This window comes from Mobula birostris, chromosome 6, assembly GCF_030028105.1.
Source record: "Mobula birostris isolate sMobBir1 chromosome 6, sMobBir1.hap1, whole genome shotgun sequence".
NCBI classification, from domain to species: domain Eukaryota; kingdom Metazoa; phylum Chordata; class Chondrichthyes; order Myliobatiformes; family Myliobatidae; genus Mobula; species Mobula birostris.
This window is the reverse complement of record NC_092375.1, coordinates 93,751,172-93,773,925: the sequence shown is the minus strand read 5'-3', so window position 1 is coordinate 93,773,925 and position 22,754 is coordinate 93,751,172. Positions and strand designations below refer to the sequence as shown.

The 22,754-nt window shown below is 41.8% G+C and overlaps 1 protein-coding gene across 7 annotated transcripts in view; it reads right to left on the bottom strand.

Annotated features, from left to right (window-relative positions):
- The window catches only part of mcf2la (mcf.2 cell line derived transforming sequence-like a), a 240,729-nt gene that overhangs the window by 182,820 nt on the left and 35,155 nt on the right, over positions 1-22,754 (bottom strand). Inside the window, exon 1 of one of the 7 annotated variants that reach the window (XM_072260878.1) lies at positions 4,929-4,999. The exons of the other annotated variants lie outside the window; for them this stretch is intronic. The gene's annotated coding sequence lies outside the window, so the exon portion shown is untranslated. Of the gene's footprint in view, positions 1-4,928; positions 5,000-22,754 lie in introns of those variants that run through there. 7 annotated transcript variants of the gene reach the window in all.

Below are 22,754 nucleotides of genomic sequence, written 5' to 3'. Positions count from 1 at the left end.
TTATGTTAGTCCCAGGATAAATCCTCAGAGATGTTGACACCCAGGAACTTGAAATTGCTCACCCTACCCTTTCCACTATAAGGACTGGTGTGTTTTCCCCCAACTTATCCTTTCTGAAGTCCACAATCAATTCTGTGGGCTTACTGATGTTGAGTGCAATGTTGTTGCTGCGACAGCACTCAACTAGCTGATATATCTCACCTTCTTGTCACTAGACTTTTACTAGACTTACTAAACATTTATCTTCTTGTGTCAGTAAATGGCGGCATTAGTAGAGACCATGAATTTCCCAATGCTATGTTCATAAACCTGTGGTATACCTAAAATTACCAACATAACTGAATGACTTAAGAAAATAGCCCTTCATAAAAACCAGAAGTATGGAAGACCACAGGGAAGAAAATTTGCCGCTTTTACCCATTCTAGCCTGTAAGAGCTGCCAGTCTAACAGCAATGTGTTTGACTGTAAACTGCAAAGGGTAAAATAGTGTTAAATGAAAATGCCACACCCAAGTGTTACAAAGCCCAACTGGTTCCTTATACAACCTATGATAAAGCAGCCAATGAGCTAGATCATATGGAGGCTGAAGAAATTCTTTCCAAGATTGGGTAGAGCCCATGGGGAGCACCAGTGGTCCCAGTAGCCAAGAAGAATGGGTCTGTCAGGATCTGTGGTGATTTTAAGGTCACTATCAACCCAGTACTTAAAATAGATCAATACCCTTTGCCCAGGATAGAGGATATCTTAGCAAACATTTCCGGAGGGAAACACTTCAGTAAAGTGAATTTAGCTGAGGCCTACCTATAGATGGAGATGGAAGAAGAGTCTAAAGTGTTTCTCACTATAATAGGTTTGATTTTGGAGTGGCATATGCACCTGCACTCTGGCAGAAAACAATGGACCAGGTGCTACAAGTCTGGCCAGGCACGCAGTGTTACCTGGATGACATCATTGTTATGGACAAGAATGACAAGTAACATCTCCAAAACCTCAAAGTAGTGTAAAAAGATTAGAAGATTAATGGGTTCAGCACGTGATGCAACAAGTGTGAATTCTTTAAACCAAGCATCACTTAATGCACGAACACCATACCGCACAAGCATTACACAGGTGAGCTGAGAAAATTCAAGTAGTGGTGGATGACCCAAGGCAAAGGATGTGTCACAGTTGCAGTTCTTTTTAGGATTTGTCAATTACTGTAACAGATTCCTGCCAAACCTGGCTACTGTGCTCCACCCCCTGAACTCGTTACTATAGATCGGGAAGGAACGGCAATGGGCAAAGCAATACTAGGTGGCTTTCCAAAAGACAAAGGAAATGGTGACATCAGGCACTGTGCTCTCACATTCGATCCACATTGTCTAGTGAACCTTGCCCATGATGCCTCACCTTTTGGTATAAGTGCAGTTAATCACATTATGAGTGATAGAAATGAATGCCTCATACCCTTTGCATCATGATCCCTTACTGCTGCAGAAGGAATTACACACAAATTGACAGAAAGGCCTTGAGTCCAGTTTGGGGCATAGCACTTTTGGGCCGGTACTTGTATGGGAGAGAGTTTGCCCGCATTACTGACCATCGGCTGCTGCTGTCCATTTTCAGTCCACAGAAGCCTGTTTCACTAACAGCAGCAGCACAAATGCAGAGGGACGCTCTGTTTCTTGGAGGTCACAACTACAAGATCAAATTCAAAAGAACAACTAATCATGGAAATGTTGATGGATTGTTCCATTTTCATGGGCTCCACTCAACTTTGGAAAATAAAATACCTATAAAGTTTACAAAAGAGGACCCTCCTCTTGCAATATTCTTCCTAATGCAAATCTACAATCTCCCTATTATGGCAGAGATGACCCAAAGGGAAACCAGAAAAGACACCACACCATCTCAGGTCTACATGGCAACCCAGACTGACTGGAATGTGCAGCGGAAATTTCAGTTCCCCCATTTTTACCAGTGCCAGGATGAATTTGCCCTGGACAGAGGCTGCCTTATGTGGGAATTGAAAGTTGCTGTGCCATGCAAGCTGAGAGCTAAAATGTTGGAGAAGCTACAAGCCAGTCATCTAGGTGTGGTTAAAATGAAAGTGTTGGCCTGAAACTTTGTCTGGTAGCCTATGATAAATCAGCAGCTTACCCTGCTCTGTTCGGAATGCCAACATGTCCAGAAACTGTCAAGAACAGCGCCTCTCCATCCTTGGGAATAGCCTGCATTGCCCTGGCAGAAGATTCACATGCATTTTGCCAGACCAGTCATGGGCATAAATTTCTTGGTAGCAATGGATGCAGCTACAAAGTGGCCAGAGGTGTTCCCAATAGCCACTACTACAACCTCACACACTGTTGATGTGTTAGGAAGCCTCGCCTTAAGGACTGGTGTTCCAGAACACTTACTGACAATAGACCAGCTTGTTGCAGAACAGTTCAGTCATTCCTGAAAATGAACAGAATAAGACATATTCCACCCATTCTGTACCATTCCACCCAGCTACAAATGGCTTAGCGGAAAGGTTTGTCCACTGCGAGCAATATCAGCAGAACACACTACACTGACACTGAATCAGAAGCTCTCAATTTCCTCCCTGCATTTTGCAATGCAGCACACTCAACAACAAACAACTCAACAGTTATGCTGTTCCAGGCTCATCCCTTGCGCACACTCAAAACCCAGTCTCAGGAGTGTGCATGACAAACAACTTCTCAACAAAGGAGGTTAAGTGTTTCACTCCTGGACAAGCAGTCCTGGTGTGAGTCTACAGAGGTGATCAAAAGTGGGTACTTGAAAAGAGTTAGGACAGAACGGGACCACTCGCCTACACAGTGAAGATTGCACCTGAAGTCATCTGGAGACAACACACTGATCAGTTTGAGGAGAGCAGAGTCAACTGTTAGAGAAGAAAGGTATCCAGAGCTGTCAGAACCACTTCCTGCAGACCCAGAGTCAACCCCTACAACTACCACAGACGAGGCCCCAAAACGTGAGATTGTTTCACAGTTACTAGTCTCACCTGCTATTCAGGAAAAACATTACCCCACAAGAGTAAGAAATCCTCCACAGCGGTTAAATCTTTAGGCCTAAATAGGACTATTTAAAAGTTACTACGCTGTGGACGTCTACTTAGGAGTTGTATTATATATACAGTATACTATACAAGTAAATATATTGTTTGATTAAGCTTTTTATTGTTTACACAATTCATTCCAGTTTACATGTAAATGTACATGAATGGCATACATCATTACACCACCACATCAAAAGTACATGCCTCACCAAAAGTAAAATGAACTCAGAACAGGTTATCCACAACTCCATGCTTTTCTTTCGATTAGTTTGGAGTTATGAAACATTATAGTTCACACTTGCCTGCATTAAGTTTCATCGAACCTTCTTCAGCCCGTTTTTCCTGCTGGTCCAGATTCCACAACAAACTTTGATAGCCTTCCTTGTTGTCCACTACACCGCCAATTTTGGTGTCATCCACAAATTTGCTGATCCAGTGTACCACATTATCATTAAGGTTGTTGATATAGATGACAAACAACAACAGCCTAGCACCAATTTCTGCAGCACACCACTAGCCCAGTCAAGAAGGCAGCTGTCTACTACCATGCTTTGACTTCTCCCTTGAAGCCAATGTCAATTCCAATCTACTACCTTACTTCATCCTGAATGCCAAGCAACTGAACCTTTCTGGCTAGCCTCCCATGCGGGACCTTGTCAAAAGCCTTTGTGTCTTTGCAATTTCCTTTTAATGTTCTCCAGTTCTACTAACCTCTGAGGCAGAATGTTTCAGGTTAATGGGTAACATCTGTAATCCACAAACCCTCCTTGTGTCTCTTTGCCCTTAATTTTCATCCCTTGGTCCTTATATCATCAGCTAATGGGAAGAGAATTATCTACTTCATGTAAAAATGTCACAATTTTGTACACCCCTATCACATCTTTCTTCATTCAGCTTTATTTTAAGGAAAACAACCCTGGTTCCTGCAATCTAGCCTTTTGCTAAAATCTCTCATTCCTGGAACTATTCTAATAAATCTTGTCTGCAGTTTCTCAAACACCTGCATATTTTTTTTAAAATTATGATGACCACAAATAACTGTGATACTTTAATTGTGAGTGAGCAGAGTTTTCTATAGGTTCAGCATAACTTCAGTTTTTATTCTCAATGCCTCCGTTTATGACACCTGAAAATCCATATATTTTGTGATCTGATCTCTCAGTGTATCCTGTCACAGCTAAAGATCTCTGATCGCGAATCCCCCGATCCTTCTGTTCCTGCACAATCTTTACAATGGCCATAAAGTCTCCATTATCACTAGCCATCCCTTCGACCAAATGTAGCAGCCCCACACTTCTGTTTAAATTCCACCTCCCCTTTTATTCTTTCTACTTGCCTCTAACCTTTTTCAAGTCCTCTCAAGTTTAAAATTTACCAACAATACCAATACCCAAGTCATTCAGACATATATCAAAACAAATGCAGCAGATCTGACACTGTCTACCATCAACACACATCAAAGTTGCTGGTGAACGCAGCAGGCCAGGCAGCATCTCTAGGAAGAGGTACAGTCAACGTTTCTCTGCCACCCTCCAGCATTAAAAATAACTTGTTATCAGATTCACTGTTATTTTTTTCTTTAAATTGACTTTTGTTAACCAGCACTTCGTTTCAAATTCTTTCTAAAAATCCATACTGACAATTTCCACTGTATTCCCCTCATAAATCTTCTGTTGCTAAGATCTTTACCTCTGACTGTTGTTGCAAAATTGAACACATTAAAAGGTTTGTGTGGACTTTCTAATACCACTTCAACAAGATCAAGTCATCTGCCTAAATATGGGAGAATTTATTTCTTTTATTATTACTTAATAGTTATGTATTTCAATTGCACTGTTACTGAGAAAAATTAAAAATAACTACCGTATTTCACTGAGAAGGTTCCAAGGTTCTCTTGTTTGTTTTGCAGAGCAGTCAGTTTTTGTGTTTTTTTAACAAGCACAAACAAGCTAAGAGAATTCAGTCATTTATCCAGCTTTTCAGCAACGATACAAGAGTCAAGTATCTCTGTCCGTACCACAAAACTGGGGCAATCAATGGTCTTTATAATGACTGAAGCACTCTGGTAAAGCTGAAACAGCCACTCGTCCTATTTAAAAATCAATTACAACAACGAATACACCGAGCCCAAAGGAAGGCTTTGTGTGCATGCTTCCTTCCTGGCTAGTAATAATCAAGCTAAATTTAAACACAGACCTTGCACTGAGGAGCTCAAAGAATAAGGCACATCTGCAGTGTGGGATGCATCTGCTGCTTCAGAACTACCCAGACAGGAATGAAACCTCTACCTGTCAGACATAAAGATGTGTTGGCACAATATGCAAAATAGTCCACACTTATCTATTTGAATATACTTCTGAAGGTATTTCATTCTTTTCTGCAGCCTTGTCAGCTTTTTGCATGGGTTAACAAAATGACATTTATTCAATGCCTTTACAGAATACATTATGGTCACTTAAGTACTTCTAAAGTGTGCACACAATTGAAGGAAACATGGCAGCCAACTTGTGCCCAGCGAAGTCCCACTTACAGCAAAAATGAAGGATAAATTTTGACCCAGCAGGGGAACCTCCTTCCTCTTCAGCTTGTGCCTCAAGCTGGGCACCAGACGGGCAGATAGAGCCTCAGTTTACAGAAGTCTTCTATCAGTCAACTGTATGTGGACATATTTGATCCAGAGCACAATATTAGAAATATTAGGTGATACTACTAAGAAGGATGATGGTCAGGGTGATTTCATGAAACCTGAATTAACTTTGAGTAAATTAATGTGATGCTAGCTGTGTGGGTGGAACACTTAAATATTTCAGGTATCCACTTCTATTAAGCTAGGAACAGAACAATTGATTCTCAAATAACTTTTCAGTTATGATTCTGTTGCTCTTTTTTCTAGGGCATATTCCTACTGAACACTTCAAAACAACAATTATAGGAATGCTAGATGAATTTTTTTTTTGCTGAAGCCATTAGAAGTTGGGTGGAGACTTCCCAAACTCAATTTGCAGAAAACTAATTGACATTTGAGATAAAGCAGATTGCTATGTAGCACAAATCTTGTTACTGAAGTCTGCTGTGCTTTGCAATGTCTAAAGCTTGAGTCTGGCTAATTTGAGTGGGTAATGTATTCTATGCTAGCAGATGTAATACTATTGCAATAGCATCCTTAAAGCATCATTTACGTAAATAACTCTCACCAACAATGATAGTGGAATACCACAATCCGCAACTGCTCAGGATTTCTTAACAAATTCTGGAACTGTGAACACAATTACAGGTAACAGCAGGTTGTTGACTGAGAATTTATCCAATTGTAATGAGATCTTACAGCACTACAGAACAGTTTTGTCTGCAGCTTACAAGGTGAGAGAGAACTGCACCAAGTTTCGAGGAAACAACTATACTTCCTTAGGGTTTCAGCATGCATGGAAAGGATGGCAAGATATGTCAAGGTGCTGTGACTAGCACCTGTTCCCAGAAAACAGTAGCCTGCAGCTGTACAGAGCATGTCCACGTGTTTCTCCTGAAGCTGTCTCCCAGGTCCTAGAGTCTTTAGTCCATGGAAAACATCTTCCCTGCAGCCAGCCTGCAAGCTCAGAAAAGCTTTGTATTTCTCAATGAAACTACAGTGCCAGACTCATCAACCTCCTCTTTAGGCAATCCTGATATCCCTGGAACCAATCTAGTGACTTGTGCTACACTCATTTGGCAGTCAACACATCCTCTGAGGTAAGGAGATCAAAACTGTGTAATCAATGTAGTTGCAATAAGACTTCTGTATTCCTGTAACACACATCAAAGTTGCTGGTGAACGCAGCAGGCCAGGCAGCATCTCTAGGAAGAGGTACAGTCGACGTTTCAGGCTGAGACCCTTTGTCAGGACTAACTGAAGGAAGAGTGAGTAAGGGATTTGAAAGTGGGAGGGGGAGGGGGACATCCAAAATGATAGGAGAAGACAGGAGGGGGAGGGATGGAACCAAGAGCTGGACAGTTGATTGACAAAAGGGATATGAGAGGATCATGGGACAGGAGGCCTAGGGAGAAGGAAAAGGCGGGGGGGGAAGCTCAGAGGATGGGCAAGGGGTATAGTCAGAGGGACAGGGGGAGAAAAAGGAGAGAGAGAGAAAGAATGTGTGTATAAAAGTAAATAACGGATGGGGTATGAGGGGGAGGTGGGGCATTAGCGGAAGTTAGAGAAGTCAATGTTCATGCCATCAGGTTGGAGGCTACCCAGACAGAATATAAGGCGTTGCTCCTCCAACCAGAGTGTGGCTTCATCTTTACAGTAGAGGAGGCCGTGGATAGACATGTCAGAATGGGAATGGGCCGTGGAATTAAAATGTGTGGCCACTGGGAGATCCTGCTTTCTCTGGCGGACAGAGTGTTTCGCTGAACACCTATGCTCCATCCCTCCCCCTCCTGTCTTCTCCTATCATTTTGGATCTCCCCCTCCCCCTCCCACTTTCAAATCTCTCACTAGCTCTTCTTTCAGTTAGTCCTGACGAAGGGCCTCAGCCCGAAATGTCGACTGTACCTCTTCCTAGAGGTGCTGCCTGGCCTGCTGCATTCACCAGCAACTTTGATGTGTGTTGCTTGAATTTCCAGCATCTGCAGAATTCCTCGTGTTTCTGTATTCCTGTATTCAAATTATTTCGACCAAAAGGCCAACATACCATGTCCTATTTATTCACTCGCTGAACCTATACGTGGGCCTTCATTGACAGGTATACAAGGTCCCTTTGTACATTAGCACCACCCAGTTTCTCACTATCTCACAAAACTGCATCTTTTTCTGTTACGTGCACCAAAGTGGATTGTTCCCCAATGTTTTTTAATTTATTGGCAAACAGTGCAGAGTAGGCTCTTCGAGCCACACCACCCAGCAGTCCTCCAATTTAATCCTAGCCTATTCACAGGACAATTTATAATGACCAATTAACCTGTCAATTGGTACGTCTTTGGACTGTGGGAGAAAACTAGCACACCCAGAGGAAACCCACGCAGCCACTAGGAGAACATGCAAACTCCTTACAGGCAGCAGTGGGAATTTTCCCACAATATATACCAAGTTGCGTGTCTCACTCACTTAGCTCCTCCATGTCCCTTGAAACTTCATTACAATATTTTCCATACCCACAGTCACACCTATTTTAAACAAAGAAATAAGAAATCATTGATATTGATTGTGAAAAGCTGGAGACCAAGCACCCCATCTCTCCCCCACCCCGTCAACAACCTAGACACAGTTTAGCGAGATAAAACGAGTCCCTTTCACTCTTTACCTTACAATAACCAATGTTCAATCCACATCAGATTGCAGATGCCCTAATTTCCTGTGTGGCAATTTATCAAATGCCTTCAGAAAATCCACTGCTTTTACCCATCACGTCCTTAAAGAACTCCAACAGATTTGTCAACCATGATATTTCTTTGTAATCCCTTATTGGCTCTGACAATTGCAATATATTACAATCTTCGTTACAGATTCAAGTATTTTCCTTACCACAGATACCAGGCTAACAGGTTTGAACTTTTCTGTTTTTGCTCTCCCTCTTTTCTTGAATAGTGGAATTGCATTAGCTCACCCTCTAATCCTTAGGAATACTCCAGAATGTATAGAGCTTTAGAAGGTGATTCCACCACCTCTAAAGCCAACTCCTTCAAAGTGCTCAGATGTAAATCATTGTGCTCCTTAGAATCTATTGGCTTTTAAGCTCATCAGCTACTCTTGTACTATTTTTTGACTTGGTTCTTTCAGTTCCTCATCCTTATCAATATATTCATATTCTAGTAAATCCAGTAGGTTTTGCATATCTTCTGTGAAAATTCATGCAAAGTCATGGTTTAATTATTATACTTGTTTCTTATTTCTAATTATACATTTTGTGGTCTGTCTTTAAAGGACCCACACTTTGCCTTTTTAAGAGCTTTCAATAGTTACTATCGCTGTATTTATGTTTGTTGTCAGTGTATTTGAATTTTCTGCCTTTCCTTTTTTATTTTGGTCCATCTTCTCTGAAGTATAAAATTCTCTTATCCTCAAATCTACTATTTCTGACAATTTTATAAGACTCTTCCTTGGATTTAAACTGAAAGAAAGTAATTGACTGAAGTGCCTGCAAAGCCGGAAGGTAGGCAGCAGTTTTTTGAGCAACACTTCCCTTAGTGCTGAGAAGTTCAGAGTTGTTGGGATCTATGGGACCTTCTGACATCTGACTGCTCAATAAAATGCCACTCAGTCTCACTTGATCATAATGCCATATTCCATTGTTGCCCTCTAAAGCTTTGGCCATTTATCTATCCTCACCCCACTGTAAACCATCATGGGGATAACTCATTTCAAATTCCTTCTGGAACTGCCCAACATCTGCACTTATCACATGGACAAATGACGAGTAAGTACAGAAGAATAGGATGAATAACTGTGAAAGGAGAAGCTCTGTAATCACCCGATACCCTCTGAAGCATGCTTCATTTTCAAACAGTGGTCCTCCTAGAATGCCTAACCAAAAAAAGAATCAATATTTCCAATATATGAACAAAATGCTGAGGGTAGCCAGCATGGTGTAGTATTTTACCTGGAATGGAAGGCTGGAGTTATGAGGAGAGGTTGGATAGGCTCAGTTTATCTCACCAGAATGTTGGAGATTGGTGGGGTTGCCTTATACAGATCACTAAAATTATAAAGAACATAAATAAGGAAAGTCTTTTTCCCTCAAGGCAGGCAAAACGAAAACTGGAGGGTACACACTTAAGATGAGAAGAGAAATCTTTAAAGTAGTTCTGAGGGATATGCTTTTCACACAGAGGGCGGTGGTTATCTGGAACGAGTGCCAGGGGAGGTGGGTAGAAGCACCTACAATGTTTAAAAGGTATTTGGACAGACACCTAGGAAAGACACAGATCCCTAATGCAACCAAATGGGATTTATGGTGATAAGCTTTATGGTCAGCGTGGTCAAGTGGCCTGATAGAGCCTATTTCTGCACTGTAAATTCTATAATTTTATGATATTATTTGGTACACACCAAACATAGCCATAACATTGTGTATTAATGATCAACTTAACGTTCATTATCCATCCACTACTAAATTCTAGGGATCTACAGACTAATTAGTTTCAATCAACAGTAGAAAACAATATTTGAATCTCTGCTAATAACAAAGGCTTCTGCCTTTCGATCATTCTGTTTTTTTCCCGGCATGGTCCTGAGCAAATCCTTAGTAAGTCCCAGGAGCAGAAGTGTAACATCCAGAGCAACACAGTACTTTCTCTGACATAAATGTCCAGCTGCCCTCCCAGAATGTGTTGACTACCCCATTCATCGGCTATAAAACCTCTCAAAGAAATCAAATATTTCTAAAGCAATTGATTTCAGATGTATCACACTGTCAAGAAGTCATGGGAAATGCTTAAGAATAAAAGGCAGCAGAGAGTGTTTACTAGTATAATACTAGAGATAATAGGGGGGTGTATAGGTTATCCAGGGAGGGGAGCACCTCTGGTGAAGGGGTTTGTCCTGTCCAATCTGGGGCAACTCACTCAACTTGGTCCCTACACTCAGCTCTCACCTGCTGTTCCAAGTAGCTGTTGGCATGCAGCAACAACCACACTGCTTTGACAGATGGGCTAAACCAGGCGATGGCGGCCAGTAGGTCTCATACCCCAGAGAGACAGGGCATGTCTGTCTCAGCATGCTAAGTCGGCTCTGGCGGACAGGGCAGATGAGATCTGCAGAAGGCGGATCTGCAAAACTCCATGGAGAGCAAAAAGCAAAACAAGACACAGAAAAAGTCATGGTCATCTACAGCAACCAGGGAAGATCCCAGTTATGGTGACCACTCGTACCACTGGACACAGACTTCCAAGATCAATAGTGGAACTACCCCAATACAAAAGCTTTTCCACTTTAAAAACTCTCCCGCACAGGGTTCCTGCCATCATCAAATATGACAGACAATCTCCAAGAGAGATTATTTCCTAAAAGGAAAGATGAAAGGGTTGGATTTCAGGAGGATGTCATTTTTATGATAGTTTGCTTGAGAGACAATGCTTTTCTACTTGTAGAGGAGTCATCCATAAATACAACTCATGAATAAATCCAAGAAATAACTTAGAAGGAGCTATACAATCATCTGACACACTCTTGAAACAAGTAATATAGCTGTATGTAAGTTGAAGTAGAGTATGTGAAGGAAATGGTAGAATTTGTAGAACGCTGATCAAGGACCTGCTGGCCAAAATGGTTCCTTCTTGTGCTGTGTTATCTCATAGTGCATTAATAAATGATTTAGATAAATCTCTTTTTTCTGTGGGTGTCACTGTCACTCCCAACTAATAGATAGCATGGGAACAGACCTGTGCTGACCAAGATGCCAATATACAATAATCCCATTTGCCTGTGTTTTGCCCATATCCCTACAAATCTTTCCTAGTCACATACCTGTCCAAATATGTTTTAAATGCTGTAACTGTACCCACCTTACCATCTCCTCTGTCAGCTCTTTCCATATACCCCATTGCTCTCACACTCTCCCTATACCCCATCACCCTTGCTCTTTCCACATACCCCATGACCATCACCCTATACCCCGTCGCCCTCGCCCTCTCCATATATCCCATCGTCCTCATCCTTCCCCTATACCCCATCACCCTCAGCCTTTCCATGTACCCCATCACCCTCCATGTGGAAAAGCTGCCCCCCAGATCATCTTTAAATCTATTCCGTCTTAGCTTAAACCAGTGCCCTCTGGTTTTGGTCTTCCCTACTCTGAGGAAAAAGACTAACTATAAGGTTAACCCTCTACCTCATTCACTCTAGGGCAGCCTGTCCAACCTCTTCTTATGACCCTACAGTACAACCAACATTCCTGCAAATCTTCTCTACACCCCCTCTTAATCATAGTCTTCCTATAGTATGACAACCAGACAGCACATGATACTCCAAGTAAAACCTAACCAATGAGTTGTACAACCAGAACATGGCTCCTATACTCAGTGCTTCGGCCAATGAATGGAAGCCAAAAATAGCATACCATACGCTTTACCACTTTGTATATTTGTAGCACCACTTTCAAGGAATTATGTATTGTATTAGGAAACTCATGTCTTGCAGTTTAATAACACTTCCTAGAACCTACCATTCATTTTGTAAGTCCTTATCTGGGTTCGCTTCCCAGAATGCATCACTTCACACTTGTCTAAGCTAAATTACATCAACCATTCCCTCGCCCACTTTCCCATTTGATCTAAATCCTATTGTAATCTTAGACAATCTTCGTCATTGTCCACTGTAATATCAATCTTGGTGTCATCTGCAAACTACTAATGTACAGTATCTTCCAAATATTAATGGTCTCCAATCTCCACTACACGGCCGGGTTACACAACAAAGCTATAAATAAAAATGCTGGAGACAGGAGCTAAGCTAACAGGGTTCTTTACTGACTGAAACTGAACTGAACACACACGTACAGATCAATACGCGCCTAATAGCTCATGCAACGACGTGTCCCTACAACATAAAGTAGTCCCATATTACACAGTAGCTATACAGCACAAGATCCAAGAACAATGAATGAGCAGCAATGCATTTCTAAGGCAGAGTGTTGTGCACCTGACGTTTTCTTTCAATTTGTCACCATCCCTAACTTCCTTAATCAGCAATGAAAGAATAAATGATTAGACCCTCTTGGACAAATTCAATTGACTTTTCTCTTTATTTTCCATGAGAAACTTTGTTTGTGCAGTGGTAAGGATAACCGTACAGAGCTTAAGATACACAACACCATCCTACATATAGGTAAGCACAATATAAAATACTCACAATAGATAATAAATACTAAGAATTAATGCATGTGATTTAAAATATAAATACACATAATAAAACTGACTGTTTTTACTGTCAAAGGTGCTGTGCATACTATATATTCAAAACTGGGTGTTGAGGAGGTGAATGGAGGAAGGCACAAAATGGATAATGCTCTTCTGGTGCTGATGGGCAGGGACCTGTAGCGGCATTCAGATGGCATGAGAGTGTAGTGTGTGCGTGTGATGTCCTCTACTACTTATTGAGCCTTCTTTATAGTCCGTCTCTTATGGATGCCGCTGAGTGATTCTTGGTCCTGGCCAATGATTGTACTACTGATTCTGACCATTCTGTGGAGTGGGCTGAGGTTGATAGTGTTCACTGCTCCAATCGATGCTGTGATGTTGTAGGTTCACATTGATTCAATGAAGCATTTATAAAATGTCTGGAGAATCAATGGCTGGACCTGAAGTTTGCACATCTTCCTAAGGGAAAATAGCCATTGCTGGCGCTTGGAGAGTATCAACCCACCATTGGTCTTAAAGGTGATTTTGTTATCTATAGTTGTGCTGAGGTACTTGTTTTCTCCAACATGCTCTGTTGACTGGCCTCTGGTTTCCAGGGTTGGGACAGTGTACTGTTGTTTTCTAAAATCCACTACCATTTCCTTAGTTTTATGGGGTTCTGTCCAGATAGTTGTTGTGCACCATCCTGCAGATTTATTGATTTCCTCATCAGAGTTGGTAGTGTCAATGATGACAGTGTAGCTGATGTACTGCACGCCTGGGCGTGAGCTTCTGCAGTCATCTGTGTACAGTGTGAACAAGACTGGTGAGATAACCGAGCCCTGTTGTGCTCCTGTTGATATTATTAGGCTTGCTCTTGTTGGAGGTAGTCATTTCCTTACGTGTGACAAATGTTACTTACACACATGAATGCTTTCAAGGTCCTATTGTACAAAGGCATGGACTGCCTCACTTGACAAGGACATACACATTGCACCCTCTTCAGTAAATTCTCCACGTCTGATCTTAAAACAAAAAGCAGTTGGAAATGGTCAGGTCTATGTACTTCTACAACCATAGCCTAGGAGTGGGATGACCCACCTCCAAAGGTTTGAAGGTTCCAATGGTGAATCACATTTATCAAACCGTGTATTTGTAATTTGTTGTAACTATTAATCTAATCATAACAAAATGTATGATTTGGTCTTAAGTCCCGAAAGTGTTAATTTGTGTGTCTTTTGATAATAAGCTTATTTGGCATCATATGGGATTATATTTTGCAGAAATGAATCATTCTTCCTATCATGGGACAAAAAAAACTAAACATTCAATCCCTTTCAAAACATGTACAATTATGTTTGGGATGTTCAATCTAATCAAAACAGATGTACAGGATATTCCATAGCTTTCAAATATTCATGACAGTGTTCCAATTTGAAATAATCTTCCTAGTTTCTACATTTTATCATTACTAACTGCCTCGTCATACTCATAGCTGTATCTCATTGAATCAATTACTTCCTTAAGTTAGGCCACAATTTTTTGATGCAATTTTCAATCATAATTGAAGAATCCTCATACTAGTTTTGATGATAATTAAATCTCAAAAGGCAAGTACCTTCAGGAAGAAGTTTCTTAGAAGCCATTTTCAATTATTACTTACACTGTCAACTATTAATTATATCTGCATGTTCCTCATGCTGATTTTAATTATGGCATACTCCTTTAATGTCGATCAGTCATAGGTGATCCCTCAATCACAAATTAATATCCCAATAATTACCATATTACTACTGATCTTAGGGTAAAATGTTCATTTGCATCCAACTAGCTTAATTATTTTTCTGTCCCAATCTCAAATACTGCTCTTATTTGCAACTGTTCTCATATTTACAGTAGGTATAGCTGCACATTATTTCAAATGTAAGTAAGGGAATTCACTGGGAGTAATATCCACAGGTCCCCAATGGTAGCCACCCGGGTAGAAGACTATCATTCAAGATGAAATAGAGGTTTGCAGGAAAGCTACTTCAATAACCATCAAAGGTTTTGATTTTCATATAGATTGGATTAAACTGGCAAGGGTATCTTTGGAGGAGTTCACAGAATGCACTGGAGACATTCTCTTGTCTAACATGGAACTGGTCAAAGAACAGGCTAATTTAAAAATGTTGAGTGATGAGAAAGGATCTCATGGAGCAGGAACCACAGAACAGTTCTCATAACTTAGACCTGAAACTAACTTCTTAAAGTTACGAGGTTTATCTAAGTGGAGGTAAAGTGTGTAATAGGATAATGATTTTTTTAATTGGATAAGAAATGGCAGTTGGTTAAAGAAATATCTTATAAATTTCATGGAAATATCCCACTATGAAATAAAACTTTACAATAAGGATGATTCTTTCATTACGAACGAAGGATATCAAGGATAGTATCAAACCGGAAAAAAGTAAACCCGAAAGAACAATAATTTAGGAACAACAGACAAATAAAAATAAGAGGGGGAAAATAGATTGTGAGAGAAATGTGGTAAGAAATATAAAATGAAATACTAAATATATAAAAAGGAATACAGTAACTAAGATAAAAATTATCTGTGTCACAACAGTCTAGTCCTATGTGTATTAACTCTGATCTTCTCTATCCACTCACATTAGCTGGAACTGTTGGAGCTCTTCTATAGCTCTGCATTTCACAGCTTTTACCTGAAACTTTATTTTTGTTCTTGCTGTAATGTATAGAACATAGAAAAAACAGTGCAGCATGGGCAACCTAAGTAAACCTACTCCACAATCAGTCTAACCCTACCCTCCTATATAGCCCATAACTCTCAAGATTTTCCTTACACATGCCTGTCTAAGTCTCTTAAATGTCTGTAATGCACATGCCTCTACCACCAGCCCAGCACTGCAGTCCAGGAACATTCTACTCTCTGTGAAATAAACCTACCTCCAATATCTCCCCTAAATTCACTGGCTCTTCATTCAATCCTGGAACATCTGGACAGCAAAGATGCATACAACATGATGCTCTTTATCAAATACAGCTCAGCATTCAATCTTATCATCGTCACAAAAGTAATCAATAATCCAAGACACTGGCCTCAATACTTCCCTGTGCAATTGGATTCTCAGTTTCCTCACTTGTAGGCCCCAGTCAGTTCAGATTGGCAACAACATCTCCTCCACGATCTCCAACAGTGATGTGTGCTTAGCCCCCTGTTCTACTCATCTCACACCTATGACTGTGTGGTTAAGCACAGCTCCAATGCCATTTTCAAGTCTGTTGATGACACCACTGTTGTGGGCCGAATCAAAAGTGGTGATGAATCAGCATACGGGAGGGAGATTGAAAATATGGCTGAGTGATATCATAACAGCACCTCTCACACAATGTCAGCAAGACCGAGGAACTTGCTTTCTTTCTGCACACTAGGTGTTTGATGGCCTTCATTTTTGTACACTTCGAGTACATTTATTATCAAAAGTGTATAAATTATGCAACCTTAAGATTTGCTTGCTCTGTTATGGGTTATATTGAGTTTCTTTGTTTTGTGGCGGCCTGTAAGTAGATGAATCTGAAGGTAATATATGTAATTTGACAATGAAAGTACTTTGAACTTTAAGGTTTGAACTTTTAAAGTAAATATTAGGTTCAACAGTCCAGCAGTTTGGAAAAGTGAGAATAATGGATAGGTACATGGAGCTTAGCAAAATAGAGGGCTATGGGTAACCCTAGGCAATTTCTAAGGTAATGTTCAGCACAGCTTTGTGGGCCGAAGGGCCTGTATTGTGCTGTATGTTTTCTATGTTTCTAAAGTAAAAGGGAAGGAGAGAGCAGGAGATATTACAAAAGTCTCCAGAGTAAATAAAAAGACAAAAAGTTTAGAAAGGGATAAGAATTTAATTTCTGGTAACATGGGAGTAAATTTGTCAAGGATGATGAATACAGAACTGAAGGTGTTATATTTGAATGCACAAAATAAGGTAGACGACCTTATAGCATTGTTAGAAAATGGCAGGTATGATATTGAGGACTGGCTGAAAGAAAATCATTGTTGGGAGCTTAACATCCAAAAATACACATCATATTGAAAGTACAGGCAGGTAGGCAGAAGGGGTGGTGGGCTCTGTTGGTAAAGAATGAAATTAAATCCTGAGAAAGAGGTGATATTGGATAGTAAGATGCAGAATCCTTGTGGGTAGAGTTAAGAACTGCAAGGGATTTTTTAGAGCAACTTTGGTTTGAGCCCACTAAGGAAAAGGCAATTCTGGATTGGGTATAGTGTCATGAAAATGATTTAATCAGGGAGCTTAAGGTAAAGGAACCCTTAGGAGTAGTGATCATAATACGATGGCATTCCCCGTTCAATTTAAGAGGGAGAAGCTAAGATCAGATTTATCAGTATTACAGTAGAGTAAAGGGAACTACAGAGTCATGAGAGCATGAGAGAGGAACCGGCCAAATTTGATTGGAACTGTACACTAGCAGGGATGACGACAGGACAGTAAAGACCAAGGATTTCTGGGAGCTATTTGGAAGGCACAAGGTAGTTTCATCCCAAAGAAGGGAAGATGAGGCAACTGAGCAGACAAGGGAAGTCTGCAAGAAAGGGCATATAATATTGCAAAAATTAATTGGAAGTTAAAGGAATTGAGAAACGTTTAAAAACCAACAGAGAGCAACTAAAAAAGCGGAAGTTGATAGTTTCCTGATTGGTCAGGGCATCAAAGGATATGGCGACACTCACAACATGCTGGAGGAACTCAGCAGGTCGGGCAGCATCCATGGAAACGATGAGTCAACGTTTCAGGCCGGAACCCTTTGTCAGGTCTGAAGGATATGGATATGGCAAGAAGGCAGGTTTATGCGGCTGTGTGGGATCCTGGAACAGCTATGATGGAATGGCAGAGCGGACTGGATAGGCTGAGTGGCCTAATTCTGCTCCTATATCTTATACTCTTATGGTTAGTCTTAGGACCACTTCTTTTCATGTTATATATCATTGACTTGGATGATAGAATTGATAGCTTTTTGGCCAGGATTGTGGACGATAATAAGATAAGTGGAGAACCAGGTAATTTTGAGGAAGTGGGAGACTGCAGAAGGACTTTGACAGATTAGGAGAATGGGCAAAGAAGTGGCAGATGGAATACAATGCAGGGAACTGTATGGTTATGCATTTTGCTAGAAGGAAGAAAGACGTAGACTATTTTCTAAACAGGGAGAAAATTCAGAAATCAGGAATGCAATAGGTATTCAGAATCCTGGTGCAGGGTTCCCTAAAGGTTAACTTGCAGGTCAAGTTGGTGTTGAGAAAGGCAAATAAATCCATTTCAAGAGGACTAGAATATAAAAGCAACAATGTAATGCTGAGGTTTTATAAGCCATTGGTCAGACTGCATTTGTGGTATTATAAGCAGTTTAGGGCATCTTACCTAAGAAAGGATGTGTGGCACGAGACAGGGTCCAGAAGAGGTTCATGAGAATGACCCTTGGAATGAGAGGATTAATGTATGAAGAGCATCTGATTGCTCTAGGTCTGTACTCACTGCAGTTTTAGAAGAATAAGGGGGGCAGGGGATTTCATTGAAACCTACTGGATATTGAAAGGCCTAGATGTAGTGGACGTAAAGAGAGTGGTAAAACAGCAGAGGACCGGGTCCTGACATGGTTTACCCACTTTAAGAACCTGCCCTCCAACGTTCACAGAAGAAGAAGAGGACATAACCAAGATACTAACGCAAGTCAACATCGATGACGGCCCATTCACCATTGAGGAACTGAAGGCAGCCAAATATGCACTCAAACAGGGCAGGAGCGCTGGACCAGATGGGATACCGCCAGATGTCCTGAAGAACTGCGACCTGGACGACATCTTGCTGGACATATGTAATATGGCATTGATGAAAGGCGACAAACCAGAACAGTGGTCACTCTCAAACATTATCCCAGTCCCCAAGTCTGGATCCCTCACAAAGACAGATAACTACCGCAGTATCAGCTTGACCTGCATCTTAGCAAAATTATACAATCTGATGATCTTGAACAGGATTCGCACCACCATTGACCCTAAGCTAAGATTCAGTCAGAATGGTTTTCGGCAGAAGTGCACAACAGTAATGCAAATACTTGCTCTCCGTAGGATCATCGAGGAAGTCAAGAAGAACAACCTACCAGCCGTGCTTACATACATCGATTTTCACAAAGCTTTTGACTCCATTCACCGAGGTAAAATGCTGAAGACCCTGAAAGCTTACGAAGTGCCAGACCATCTACCGAGAGCAACAGAGTCCAGTTATACCATAACCATGGCGTAAGTTGTATCACCAGACGGAGAAACAGCAGTGTTCGAGCTCCTAGCGGGTGTGCTGCAAGGAGACACTCTGACACCCTACATCTTAATAATCGTCCTTGATTACGCCCTGCGACAAGCTACCAAAGATCATGACAAGCTTGGTTTTACCATAAAACCAGGGCGAACCAAAAGGGTCAGACCAGTTATGCTCACAGATCTCGATTTTGCAGATGACATAGTCCTGCTCTCTGACCAGATGGAGGAAGCACAGCAGCTACTGACAAAAGTGGAAATTGAGTGCAATAAAGTTGAACTTCACCTAAATGCTAAAAAGACAGAGTACATGGCGTTTAACTACATCGAAGGTACTCTCAAGACCATAAAGAATGATACCATTAAGAAAGTCTTTGACTACAAGTGTCATAAGGAGGTGGCTGGGAACGTACCCAAGTGCAAGACACAGACACTGAAGTACTAGGGACAGGACTAGAATACAGGATGAGGGCAAGGACATGGATGCGAAAACCGGGAACCCGGAACAGGACTGGACAAGAGAGCTAGGAGCCCGGGCTTGGACCCCGAGCCAGAGACTGGACAAGGACCCAGTCCCTGGGTCTTGCCTCTGGCTCGGACCCCAAAACTAGGTAAGGATGAGGCTTGGCTGGCAGGCAGGATGAGACTGGAGCCTTCAGGCTTGAGGCTAGAGACTAGAGGTGAGGCTTGGCAGGAGACAGGAGGCTGGAGTCTTCAGGCTTGAGGCTAGAGGCTAGAGACTTGAGGTGAGGCTTGGCAAGAGGTAGGAGGCTAGAGACTTGAGCCGAGGCTTGGCAGGAGGCAGGAGGCTGGAGTCTTCAGGCTAGAGGCTAGAGACTTGACTGGAGACTGGAGGCTGGAGACTACTCCTGGGCAGGGCGCGGATCACCACCCTACAGAGGCAAGGGACAGGAAGGGACAGAACCAGGCGCAAGGTAATGGCAAAACAGCCTGACTTACCCGGCGGAGCCAAGGGACAGGAAGAGAGCTAGGTACAGGGTGGCTCCAGGACAAGACTGAAAACGAGACGAGGTGAGAGTTACCTGCAAGACCAGGTAAGGCTTCAGGCAATGCATGGCGAAACGAGAACTTCAGGCAGGCGAGAGTTACTGGCAAGCCAAGACAAGGCTTCAGGCAGAGGAAGGGATACAAGGAGTAAGGACAAGAACAATCCAGCAGCCATGCCCTCGTCTCTGAAGGTATTTATGCAGCCAGCCCCAACGAGCATCACCTGCCTCAATTAGAGCTCAACAAGAACAGAAACAGGGTAGACAGGAAAACCTGGAGCAAGGGTCGATGGACCGGACCGTGAACCGGAATACGGACTTCAAAGACCAGACCATGACAACAAGTACCTCAGGTCGAGAATGATGAGTTCGGAGAAGGACATAAAGATACGGAAGGCGCTGGCGTAGAGGGCTATGAACAACATGAAGGAAATCTGGAAGTTGAACCTGACTAGAAGGCTTAAAAAGAGGATTTTCATGGTAGTCATAGAGTCCATTCTCACGTACAGATGTGAGACGTGGACACTCACCAAGACGATGTGAAAGTCTCTTGATGGTTGCTATACACAAATGCTCCGGATGGCTCTTGATGTGAGTTGGCAACAGCACATGACGAATGACAACCTACCGATGCTCACCACTAAAATCCAGGTGAGAAGACTGCAACCAGCCAGGCACTGTCTACGCCACCCTGAGCTACCTGCCAGCCTAGTCACCATATGGGAGCCCAAGCGCAGGAGGATGAACCCTGGGCACCCTCCCAAGACTATAATCAACATACTCCTAGAAGATAGCAGCGCGGCTAATGTAGATGAACTGAACACATTGATGAGGGAGAGGGAGAAGTGGAGAGTCTGTCATCGTGCCCGACACCGGCCCCCTAGGCCTGAGTCGATGTAGTAGTAGTTATCATGTGCCTCCAAGTACCCAGAAATCAGATCCTTAACAATTGACTCCATCAACTGCCCAAACATAGAGGTTAGAGTAACTGGCCTATAATTTCCTTTCTTCTGCTTCTCTCCCTTCTTGAAGAGTGGAATGACATCTGCAATTTTCCAATCTTTCAGAACCACTTTAGAATCTAGGGATGCTTGAAAAATCATTACTGATGTCTCCACAACCTCTTCAGCCACTTATTTCAGAATCTTGGGGTGTATAACAACTGGTCCTGGTGATTTATCTACCTTCACACCTTTCAGTTTCCCAAGAACTTTCTCCCTAGTCATGGCAATTTCACACTCTGGCACTTCCACCATACTGCTAGTGTCTTCCACATGCAAAATACTTATTCAGTTCATCCACCATTTCCTTGTCCCCCATTATGACCTCTCCAGGATCATTTTCCAGAGGTCCGATATCCACTCTCGCCTCTCTTTTACACTTTATGTACCTGAAGAAACTTCTGGTATCCTCTTTAATTGTATTGGCTAGCTTACTTTTGTATTCCTCCTTTTTCTTTTTAATAACTTTTTAATTGCCTTCTTTTGGTTTTTAAAAGCTTCCCAATCCTCTAACTTCCCTCTGTTTTTGCTCTATTATATGCTCTCTTTGGCTTTAATGTTGGCTTTCACTTCTTGTTAGCCACGGTTGTGTCATCTTGCCTTTAGAATACTTCTTCCTTTTTGGGATGTATATATCTTGTGCCTTTCTAATTGCTTCCAGAAATTTCAGCCATTACTGCACTGCTGACATCCATGCCAGTGTTCTTTTCCAATCAATTTTGACCAACTCGTCCTTCAAGATCGCATGGATGAACTACAACAATTGTTCATCCCAGTTTGGCAAAAGAATAAATCAAGGAAGATAGTGCACCCATGGCTGACAAGGGAAATTAGGGATAGTATCAATTCCAAAGAAGAAGCATACAAATTAGCCAGAAAAAGTGGCTCACCTGAGGACTGAGAGAAATTCAGAGTTCAGCAGAGCAGGACAAAGGGCTTAATTAGGAGGGGGAAAAAAGATTATGAGAGAAAACTGGCAGGGAACATAAAAACTGACTGTGAAAGCTTTTATAAATATGTGAAAAGAAAAAGATTGGTTAAGACAAATGTAGGTCCCCTACAGACAGAAGCAGGTGAATTGATTATGGGGAGCAAGGACATGGCAGACCAATTGAATAATTACTTTGGTTCTGTCTTCACTAAGGAGGACATAAATAATCTTCCGGAAATACTAGGGGACAGAGGGTCCAGTGAGGTGGAGGAACTGAGCGAAATACATGTTAGTAGGGAAGTGGTGTTAGGTAAATTGAAGGGATTAAAGGCAGATAAATCCCCAGGGCCAGATGATCTGCATCCCAGAGTGCTTAAGGAAGTAGCCCAAGAAATAGTGGATGCATTAGTGATAATTTTTCAAAACTCTTTAGATTCTGGACTAGTTCCTGAGGATTGGAGGGTGGCTAATGTAACCCCACTTTTTAAAAAAGGAGGGAGAGAGAAACCAGGGAATTATAGACCAGTTAGTCTAACATCGGTGGTGGGGAAACTGCTAGAGTCAGTTATCAAAGATGTGATAACAGCACATTTGGAAAGCAGTGAAATC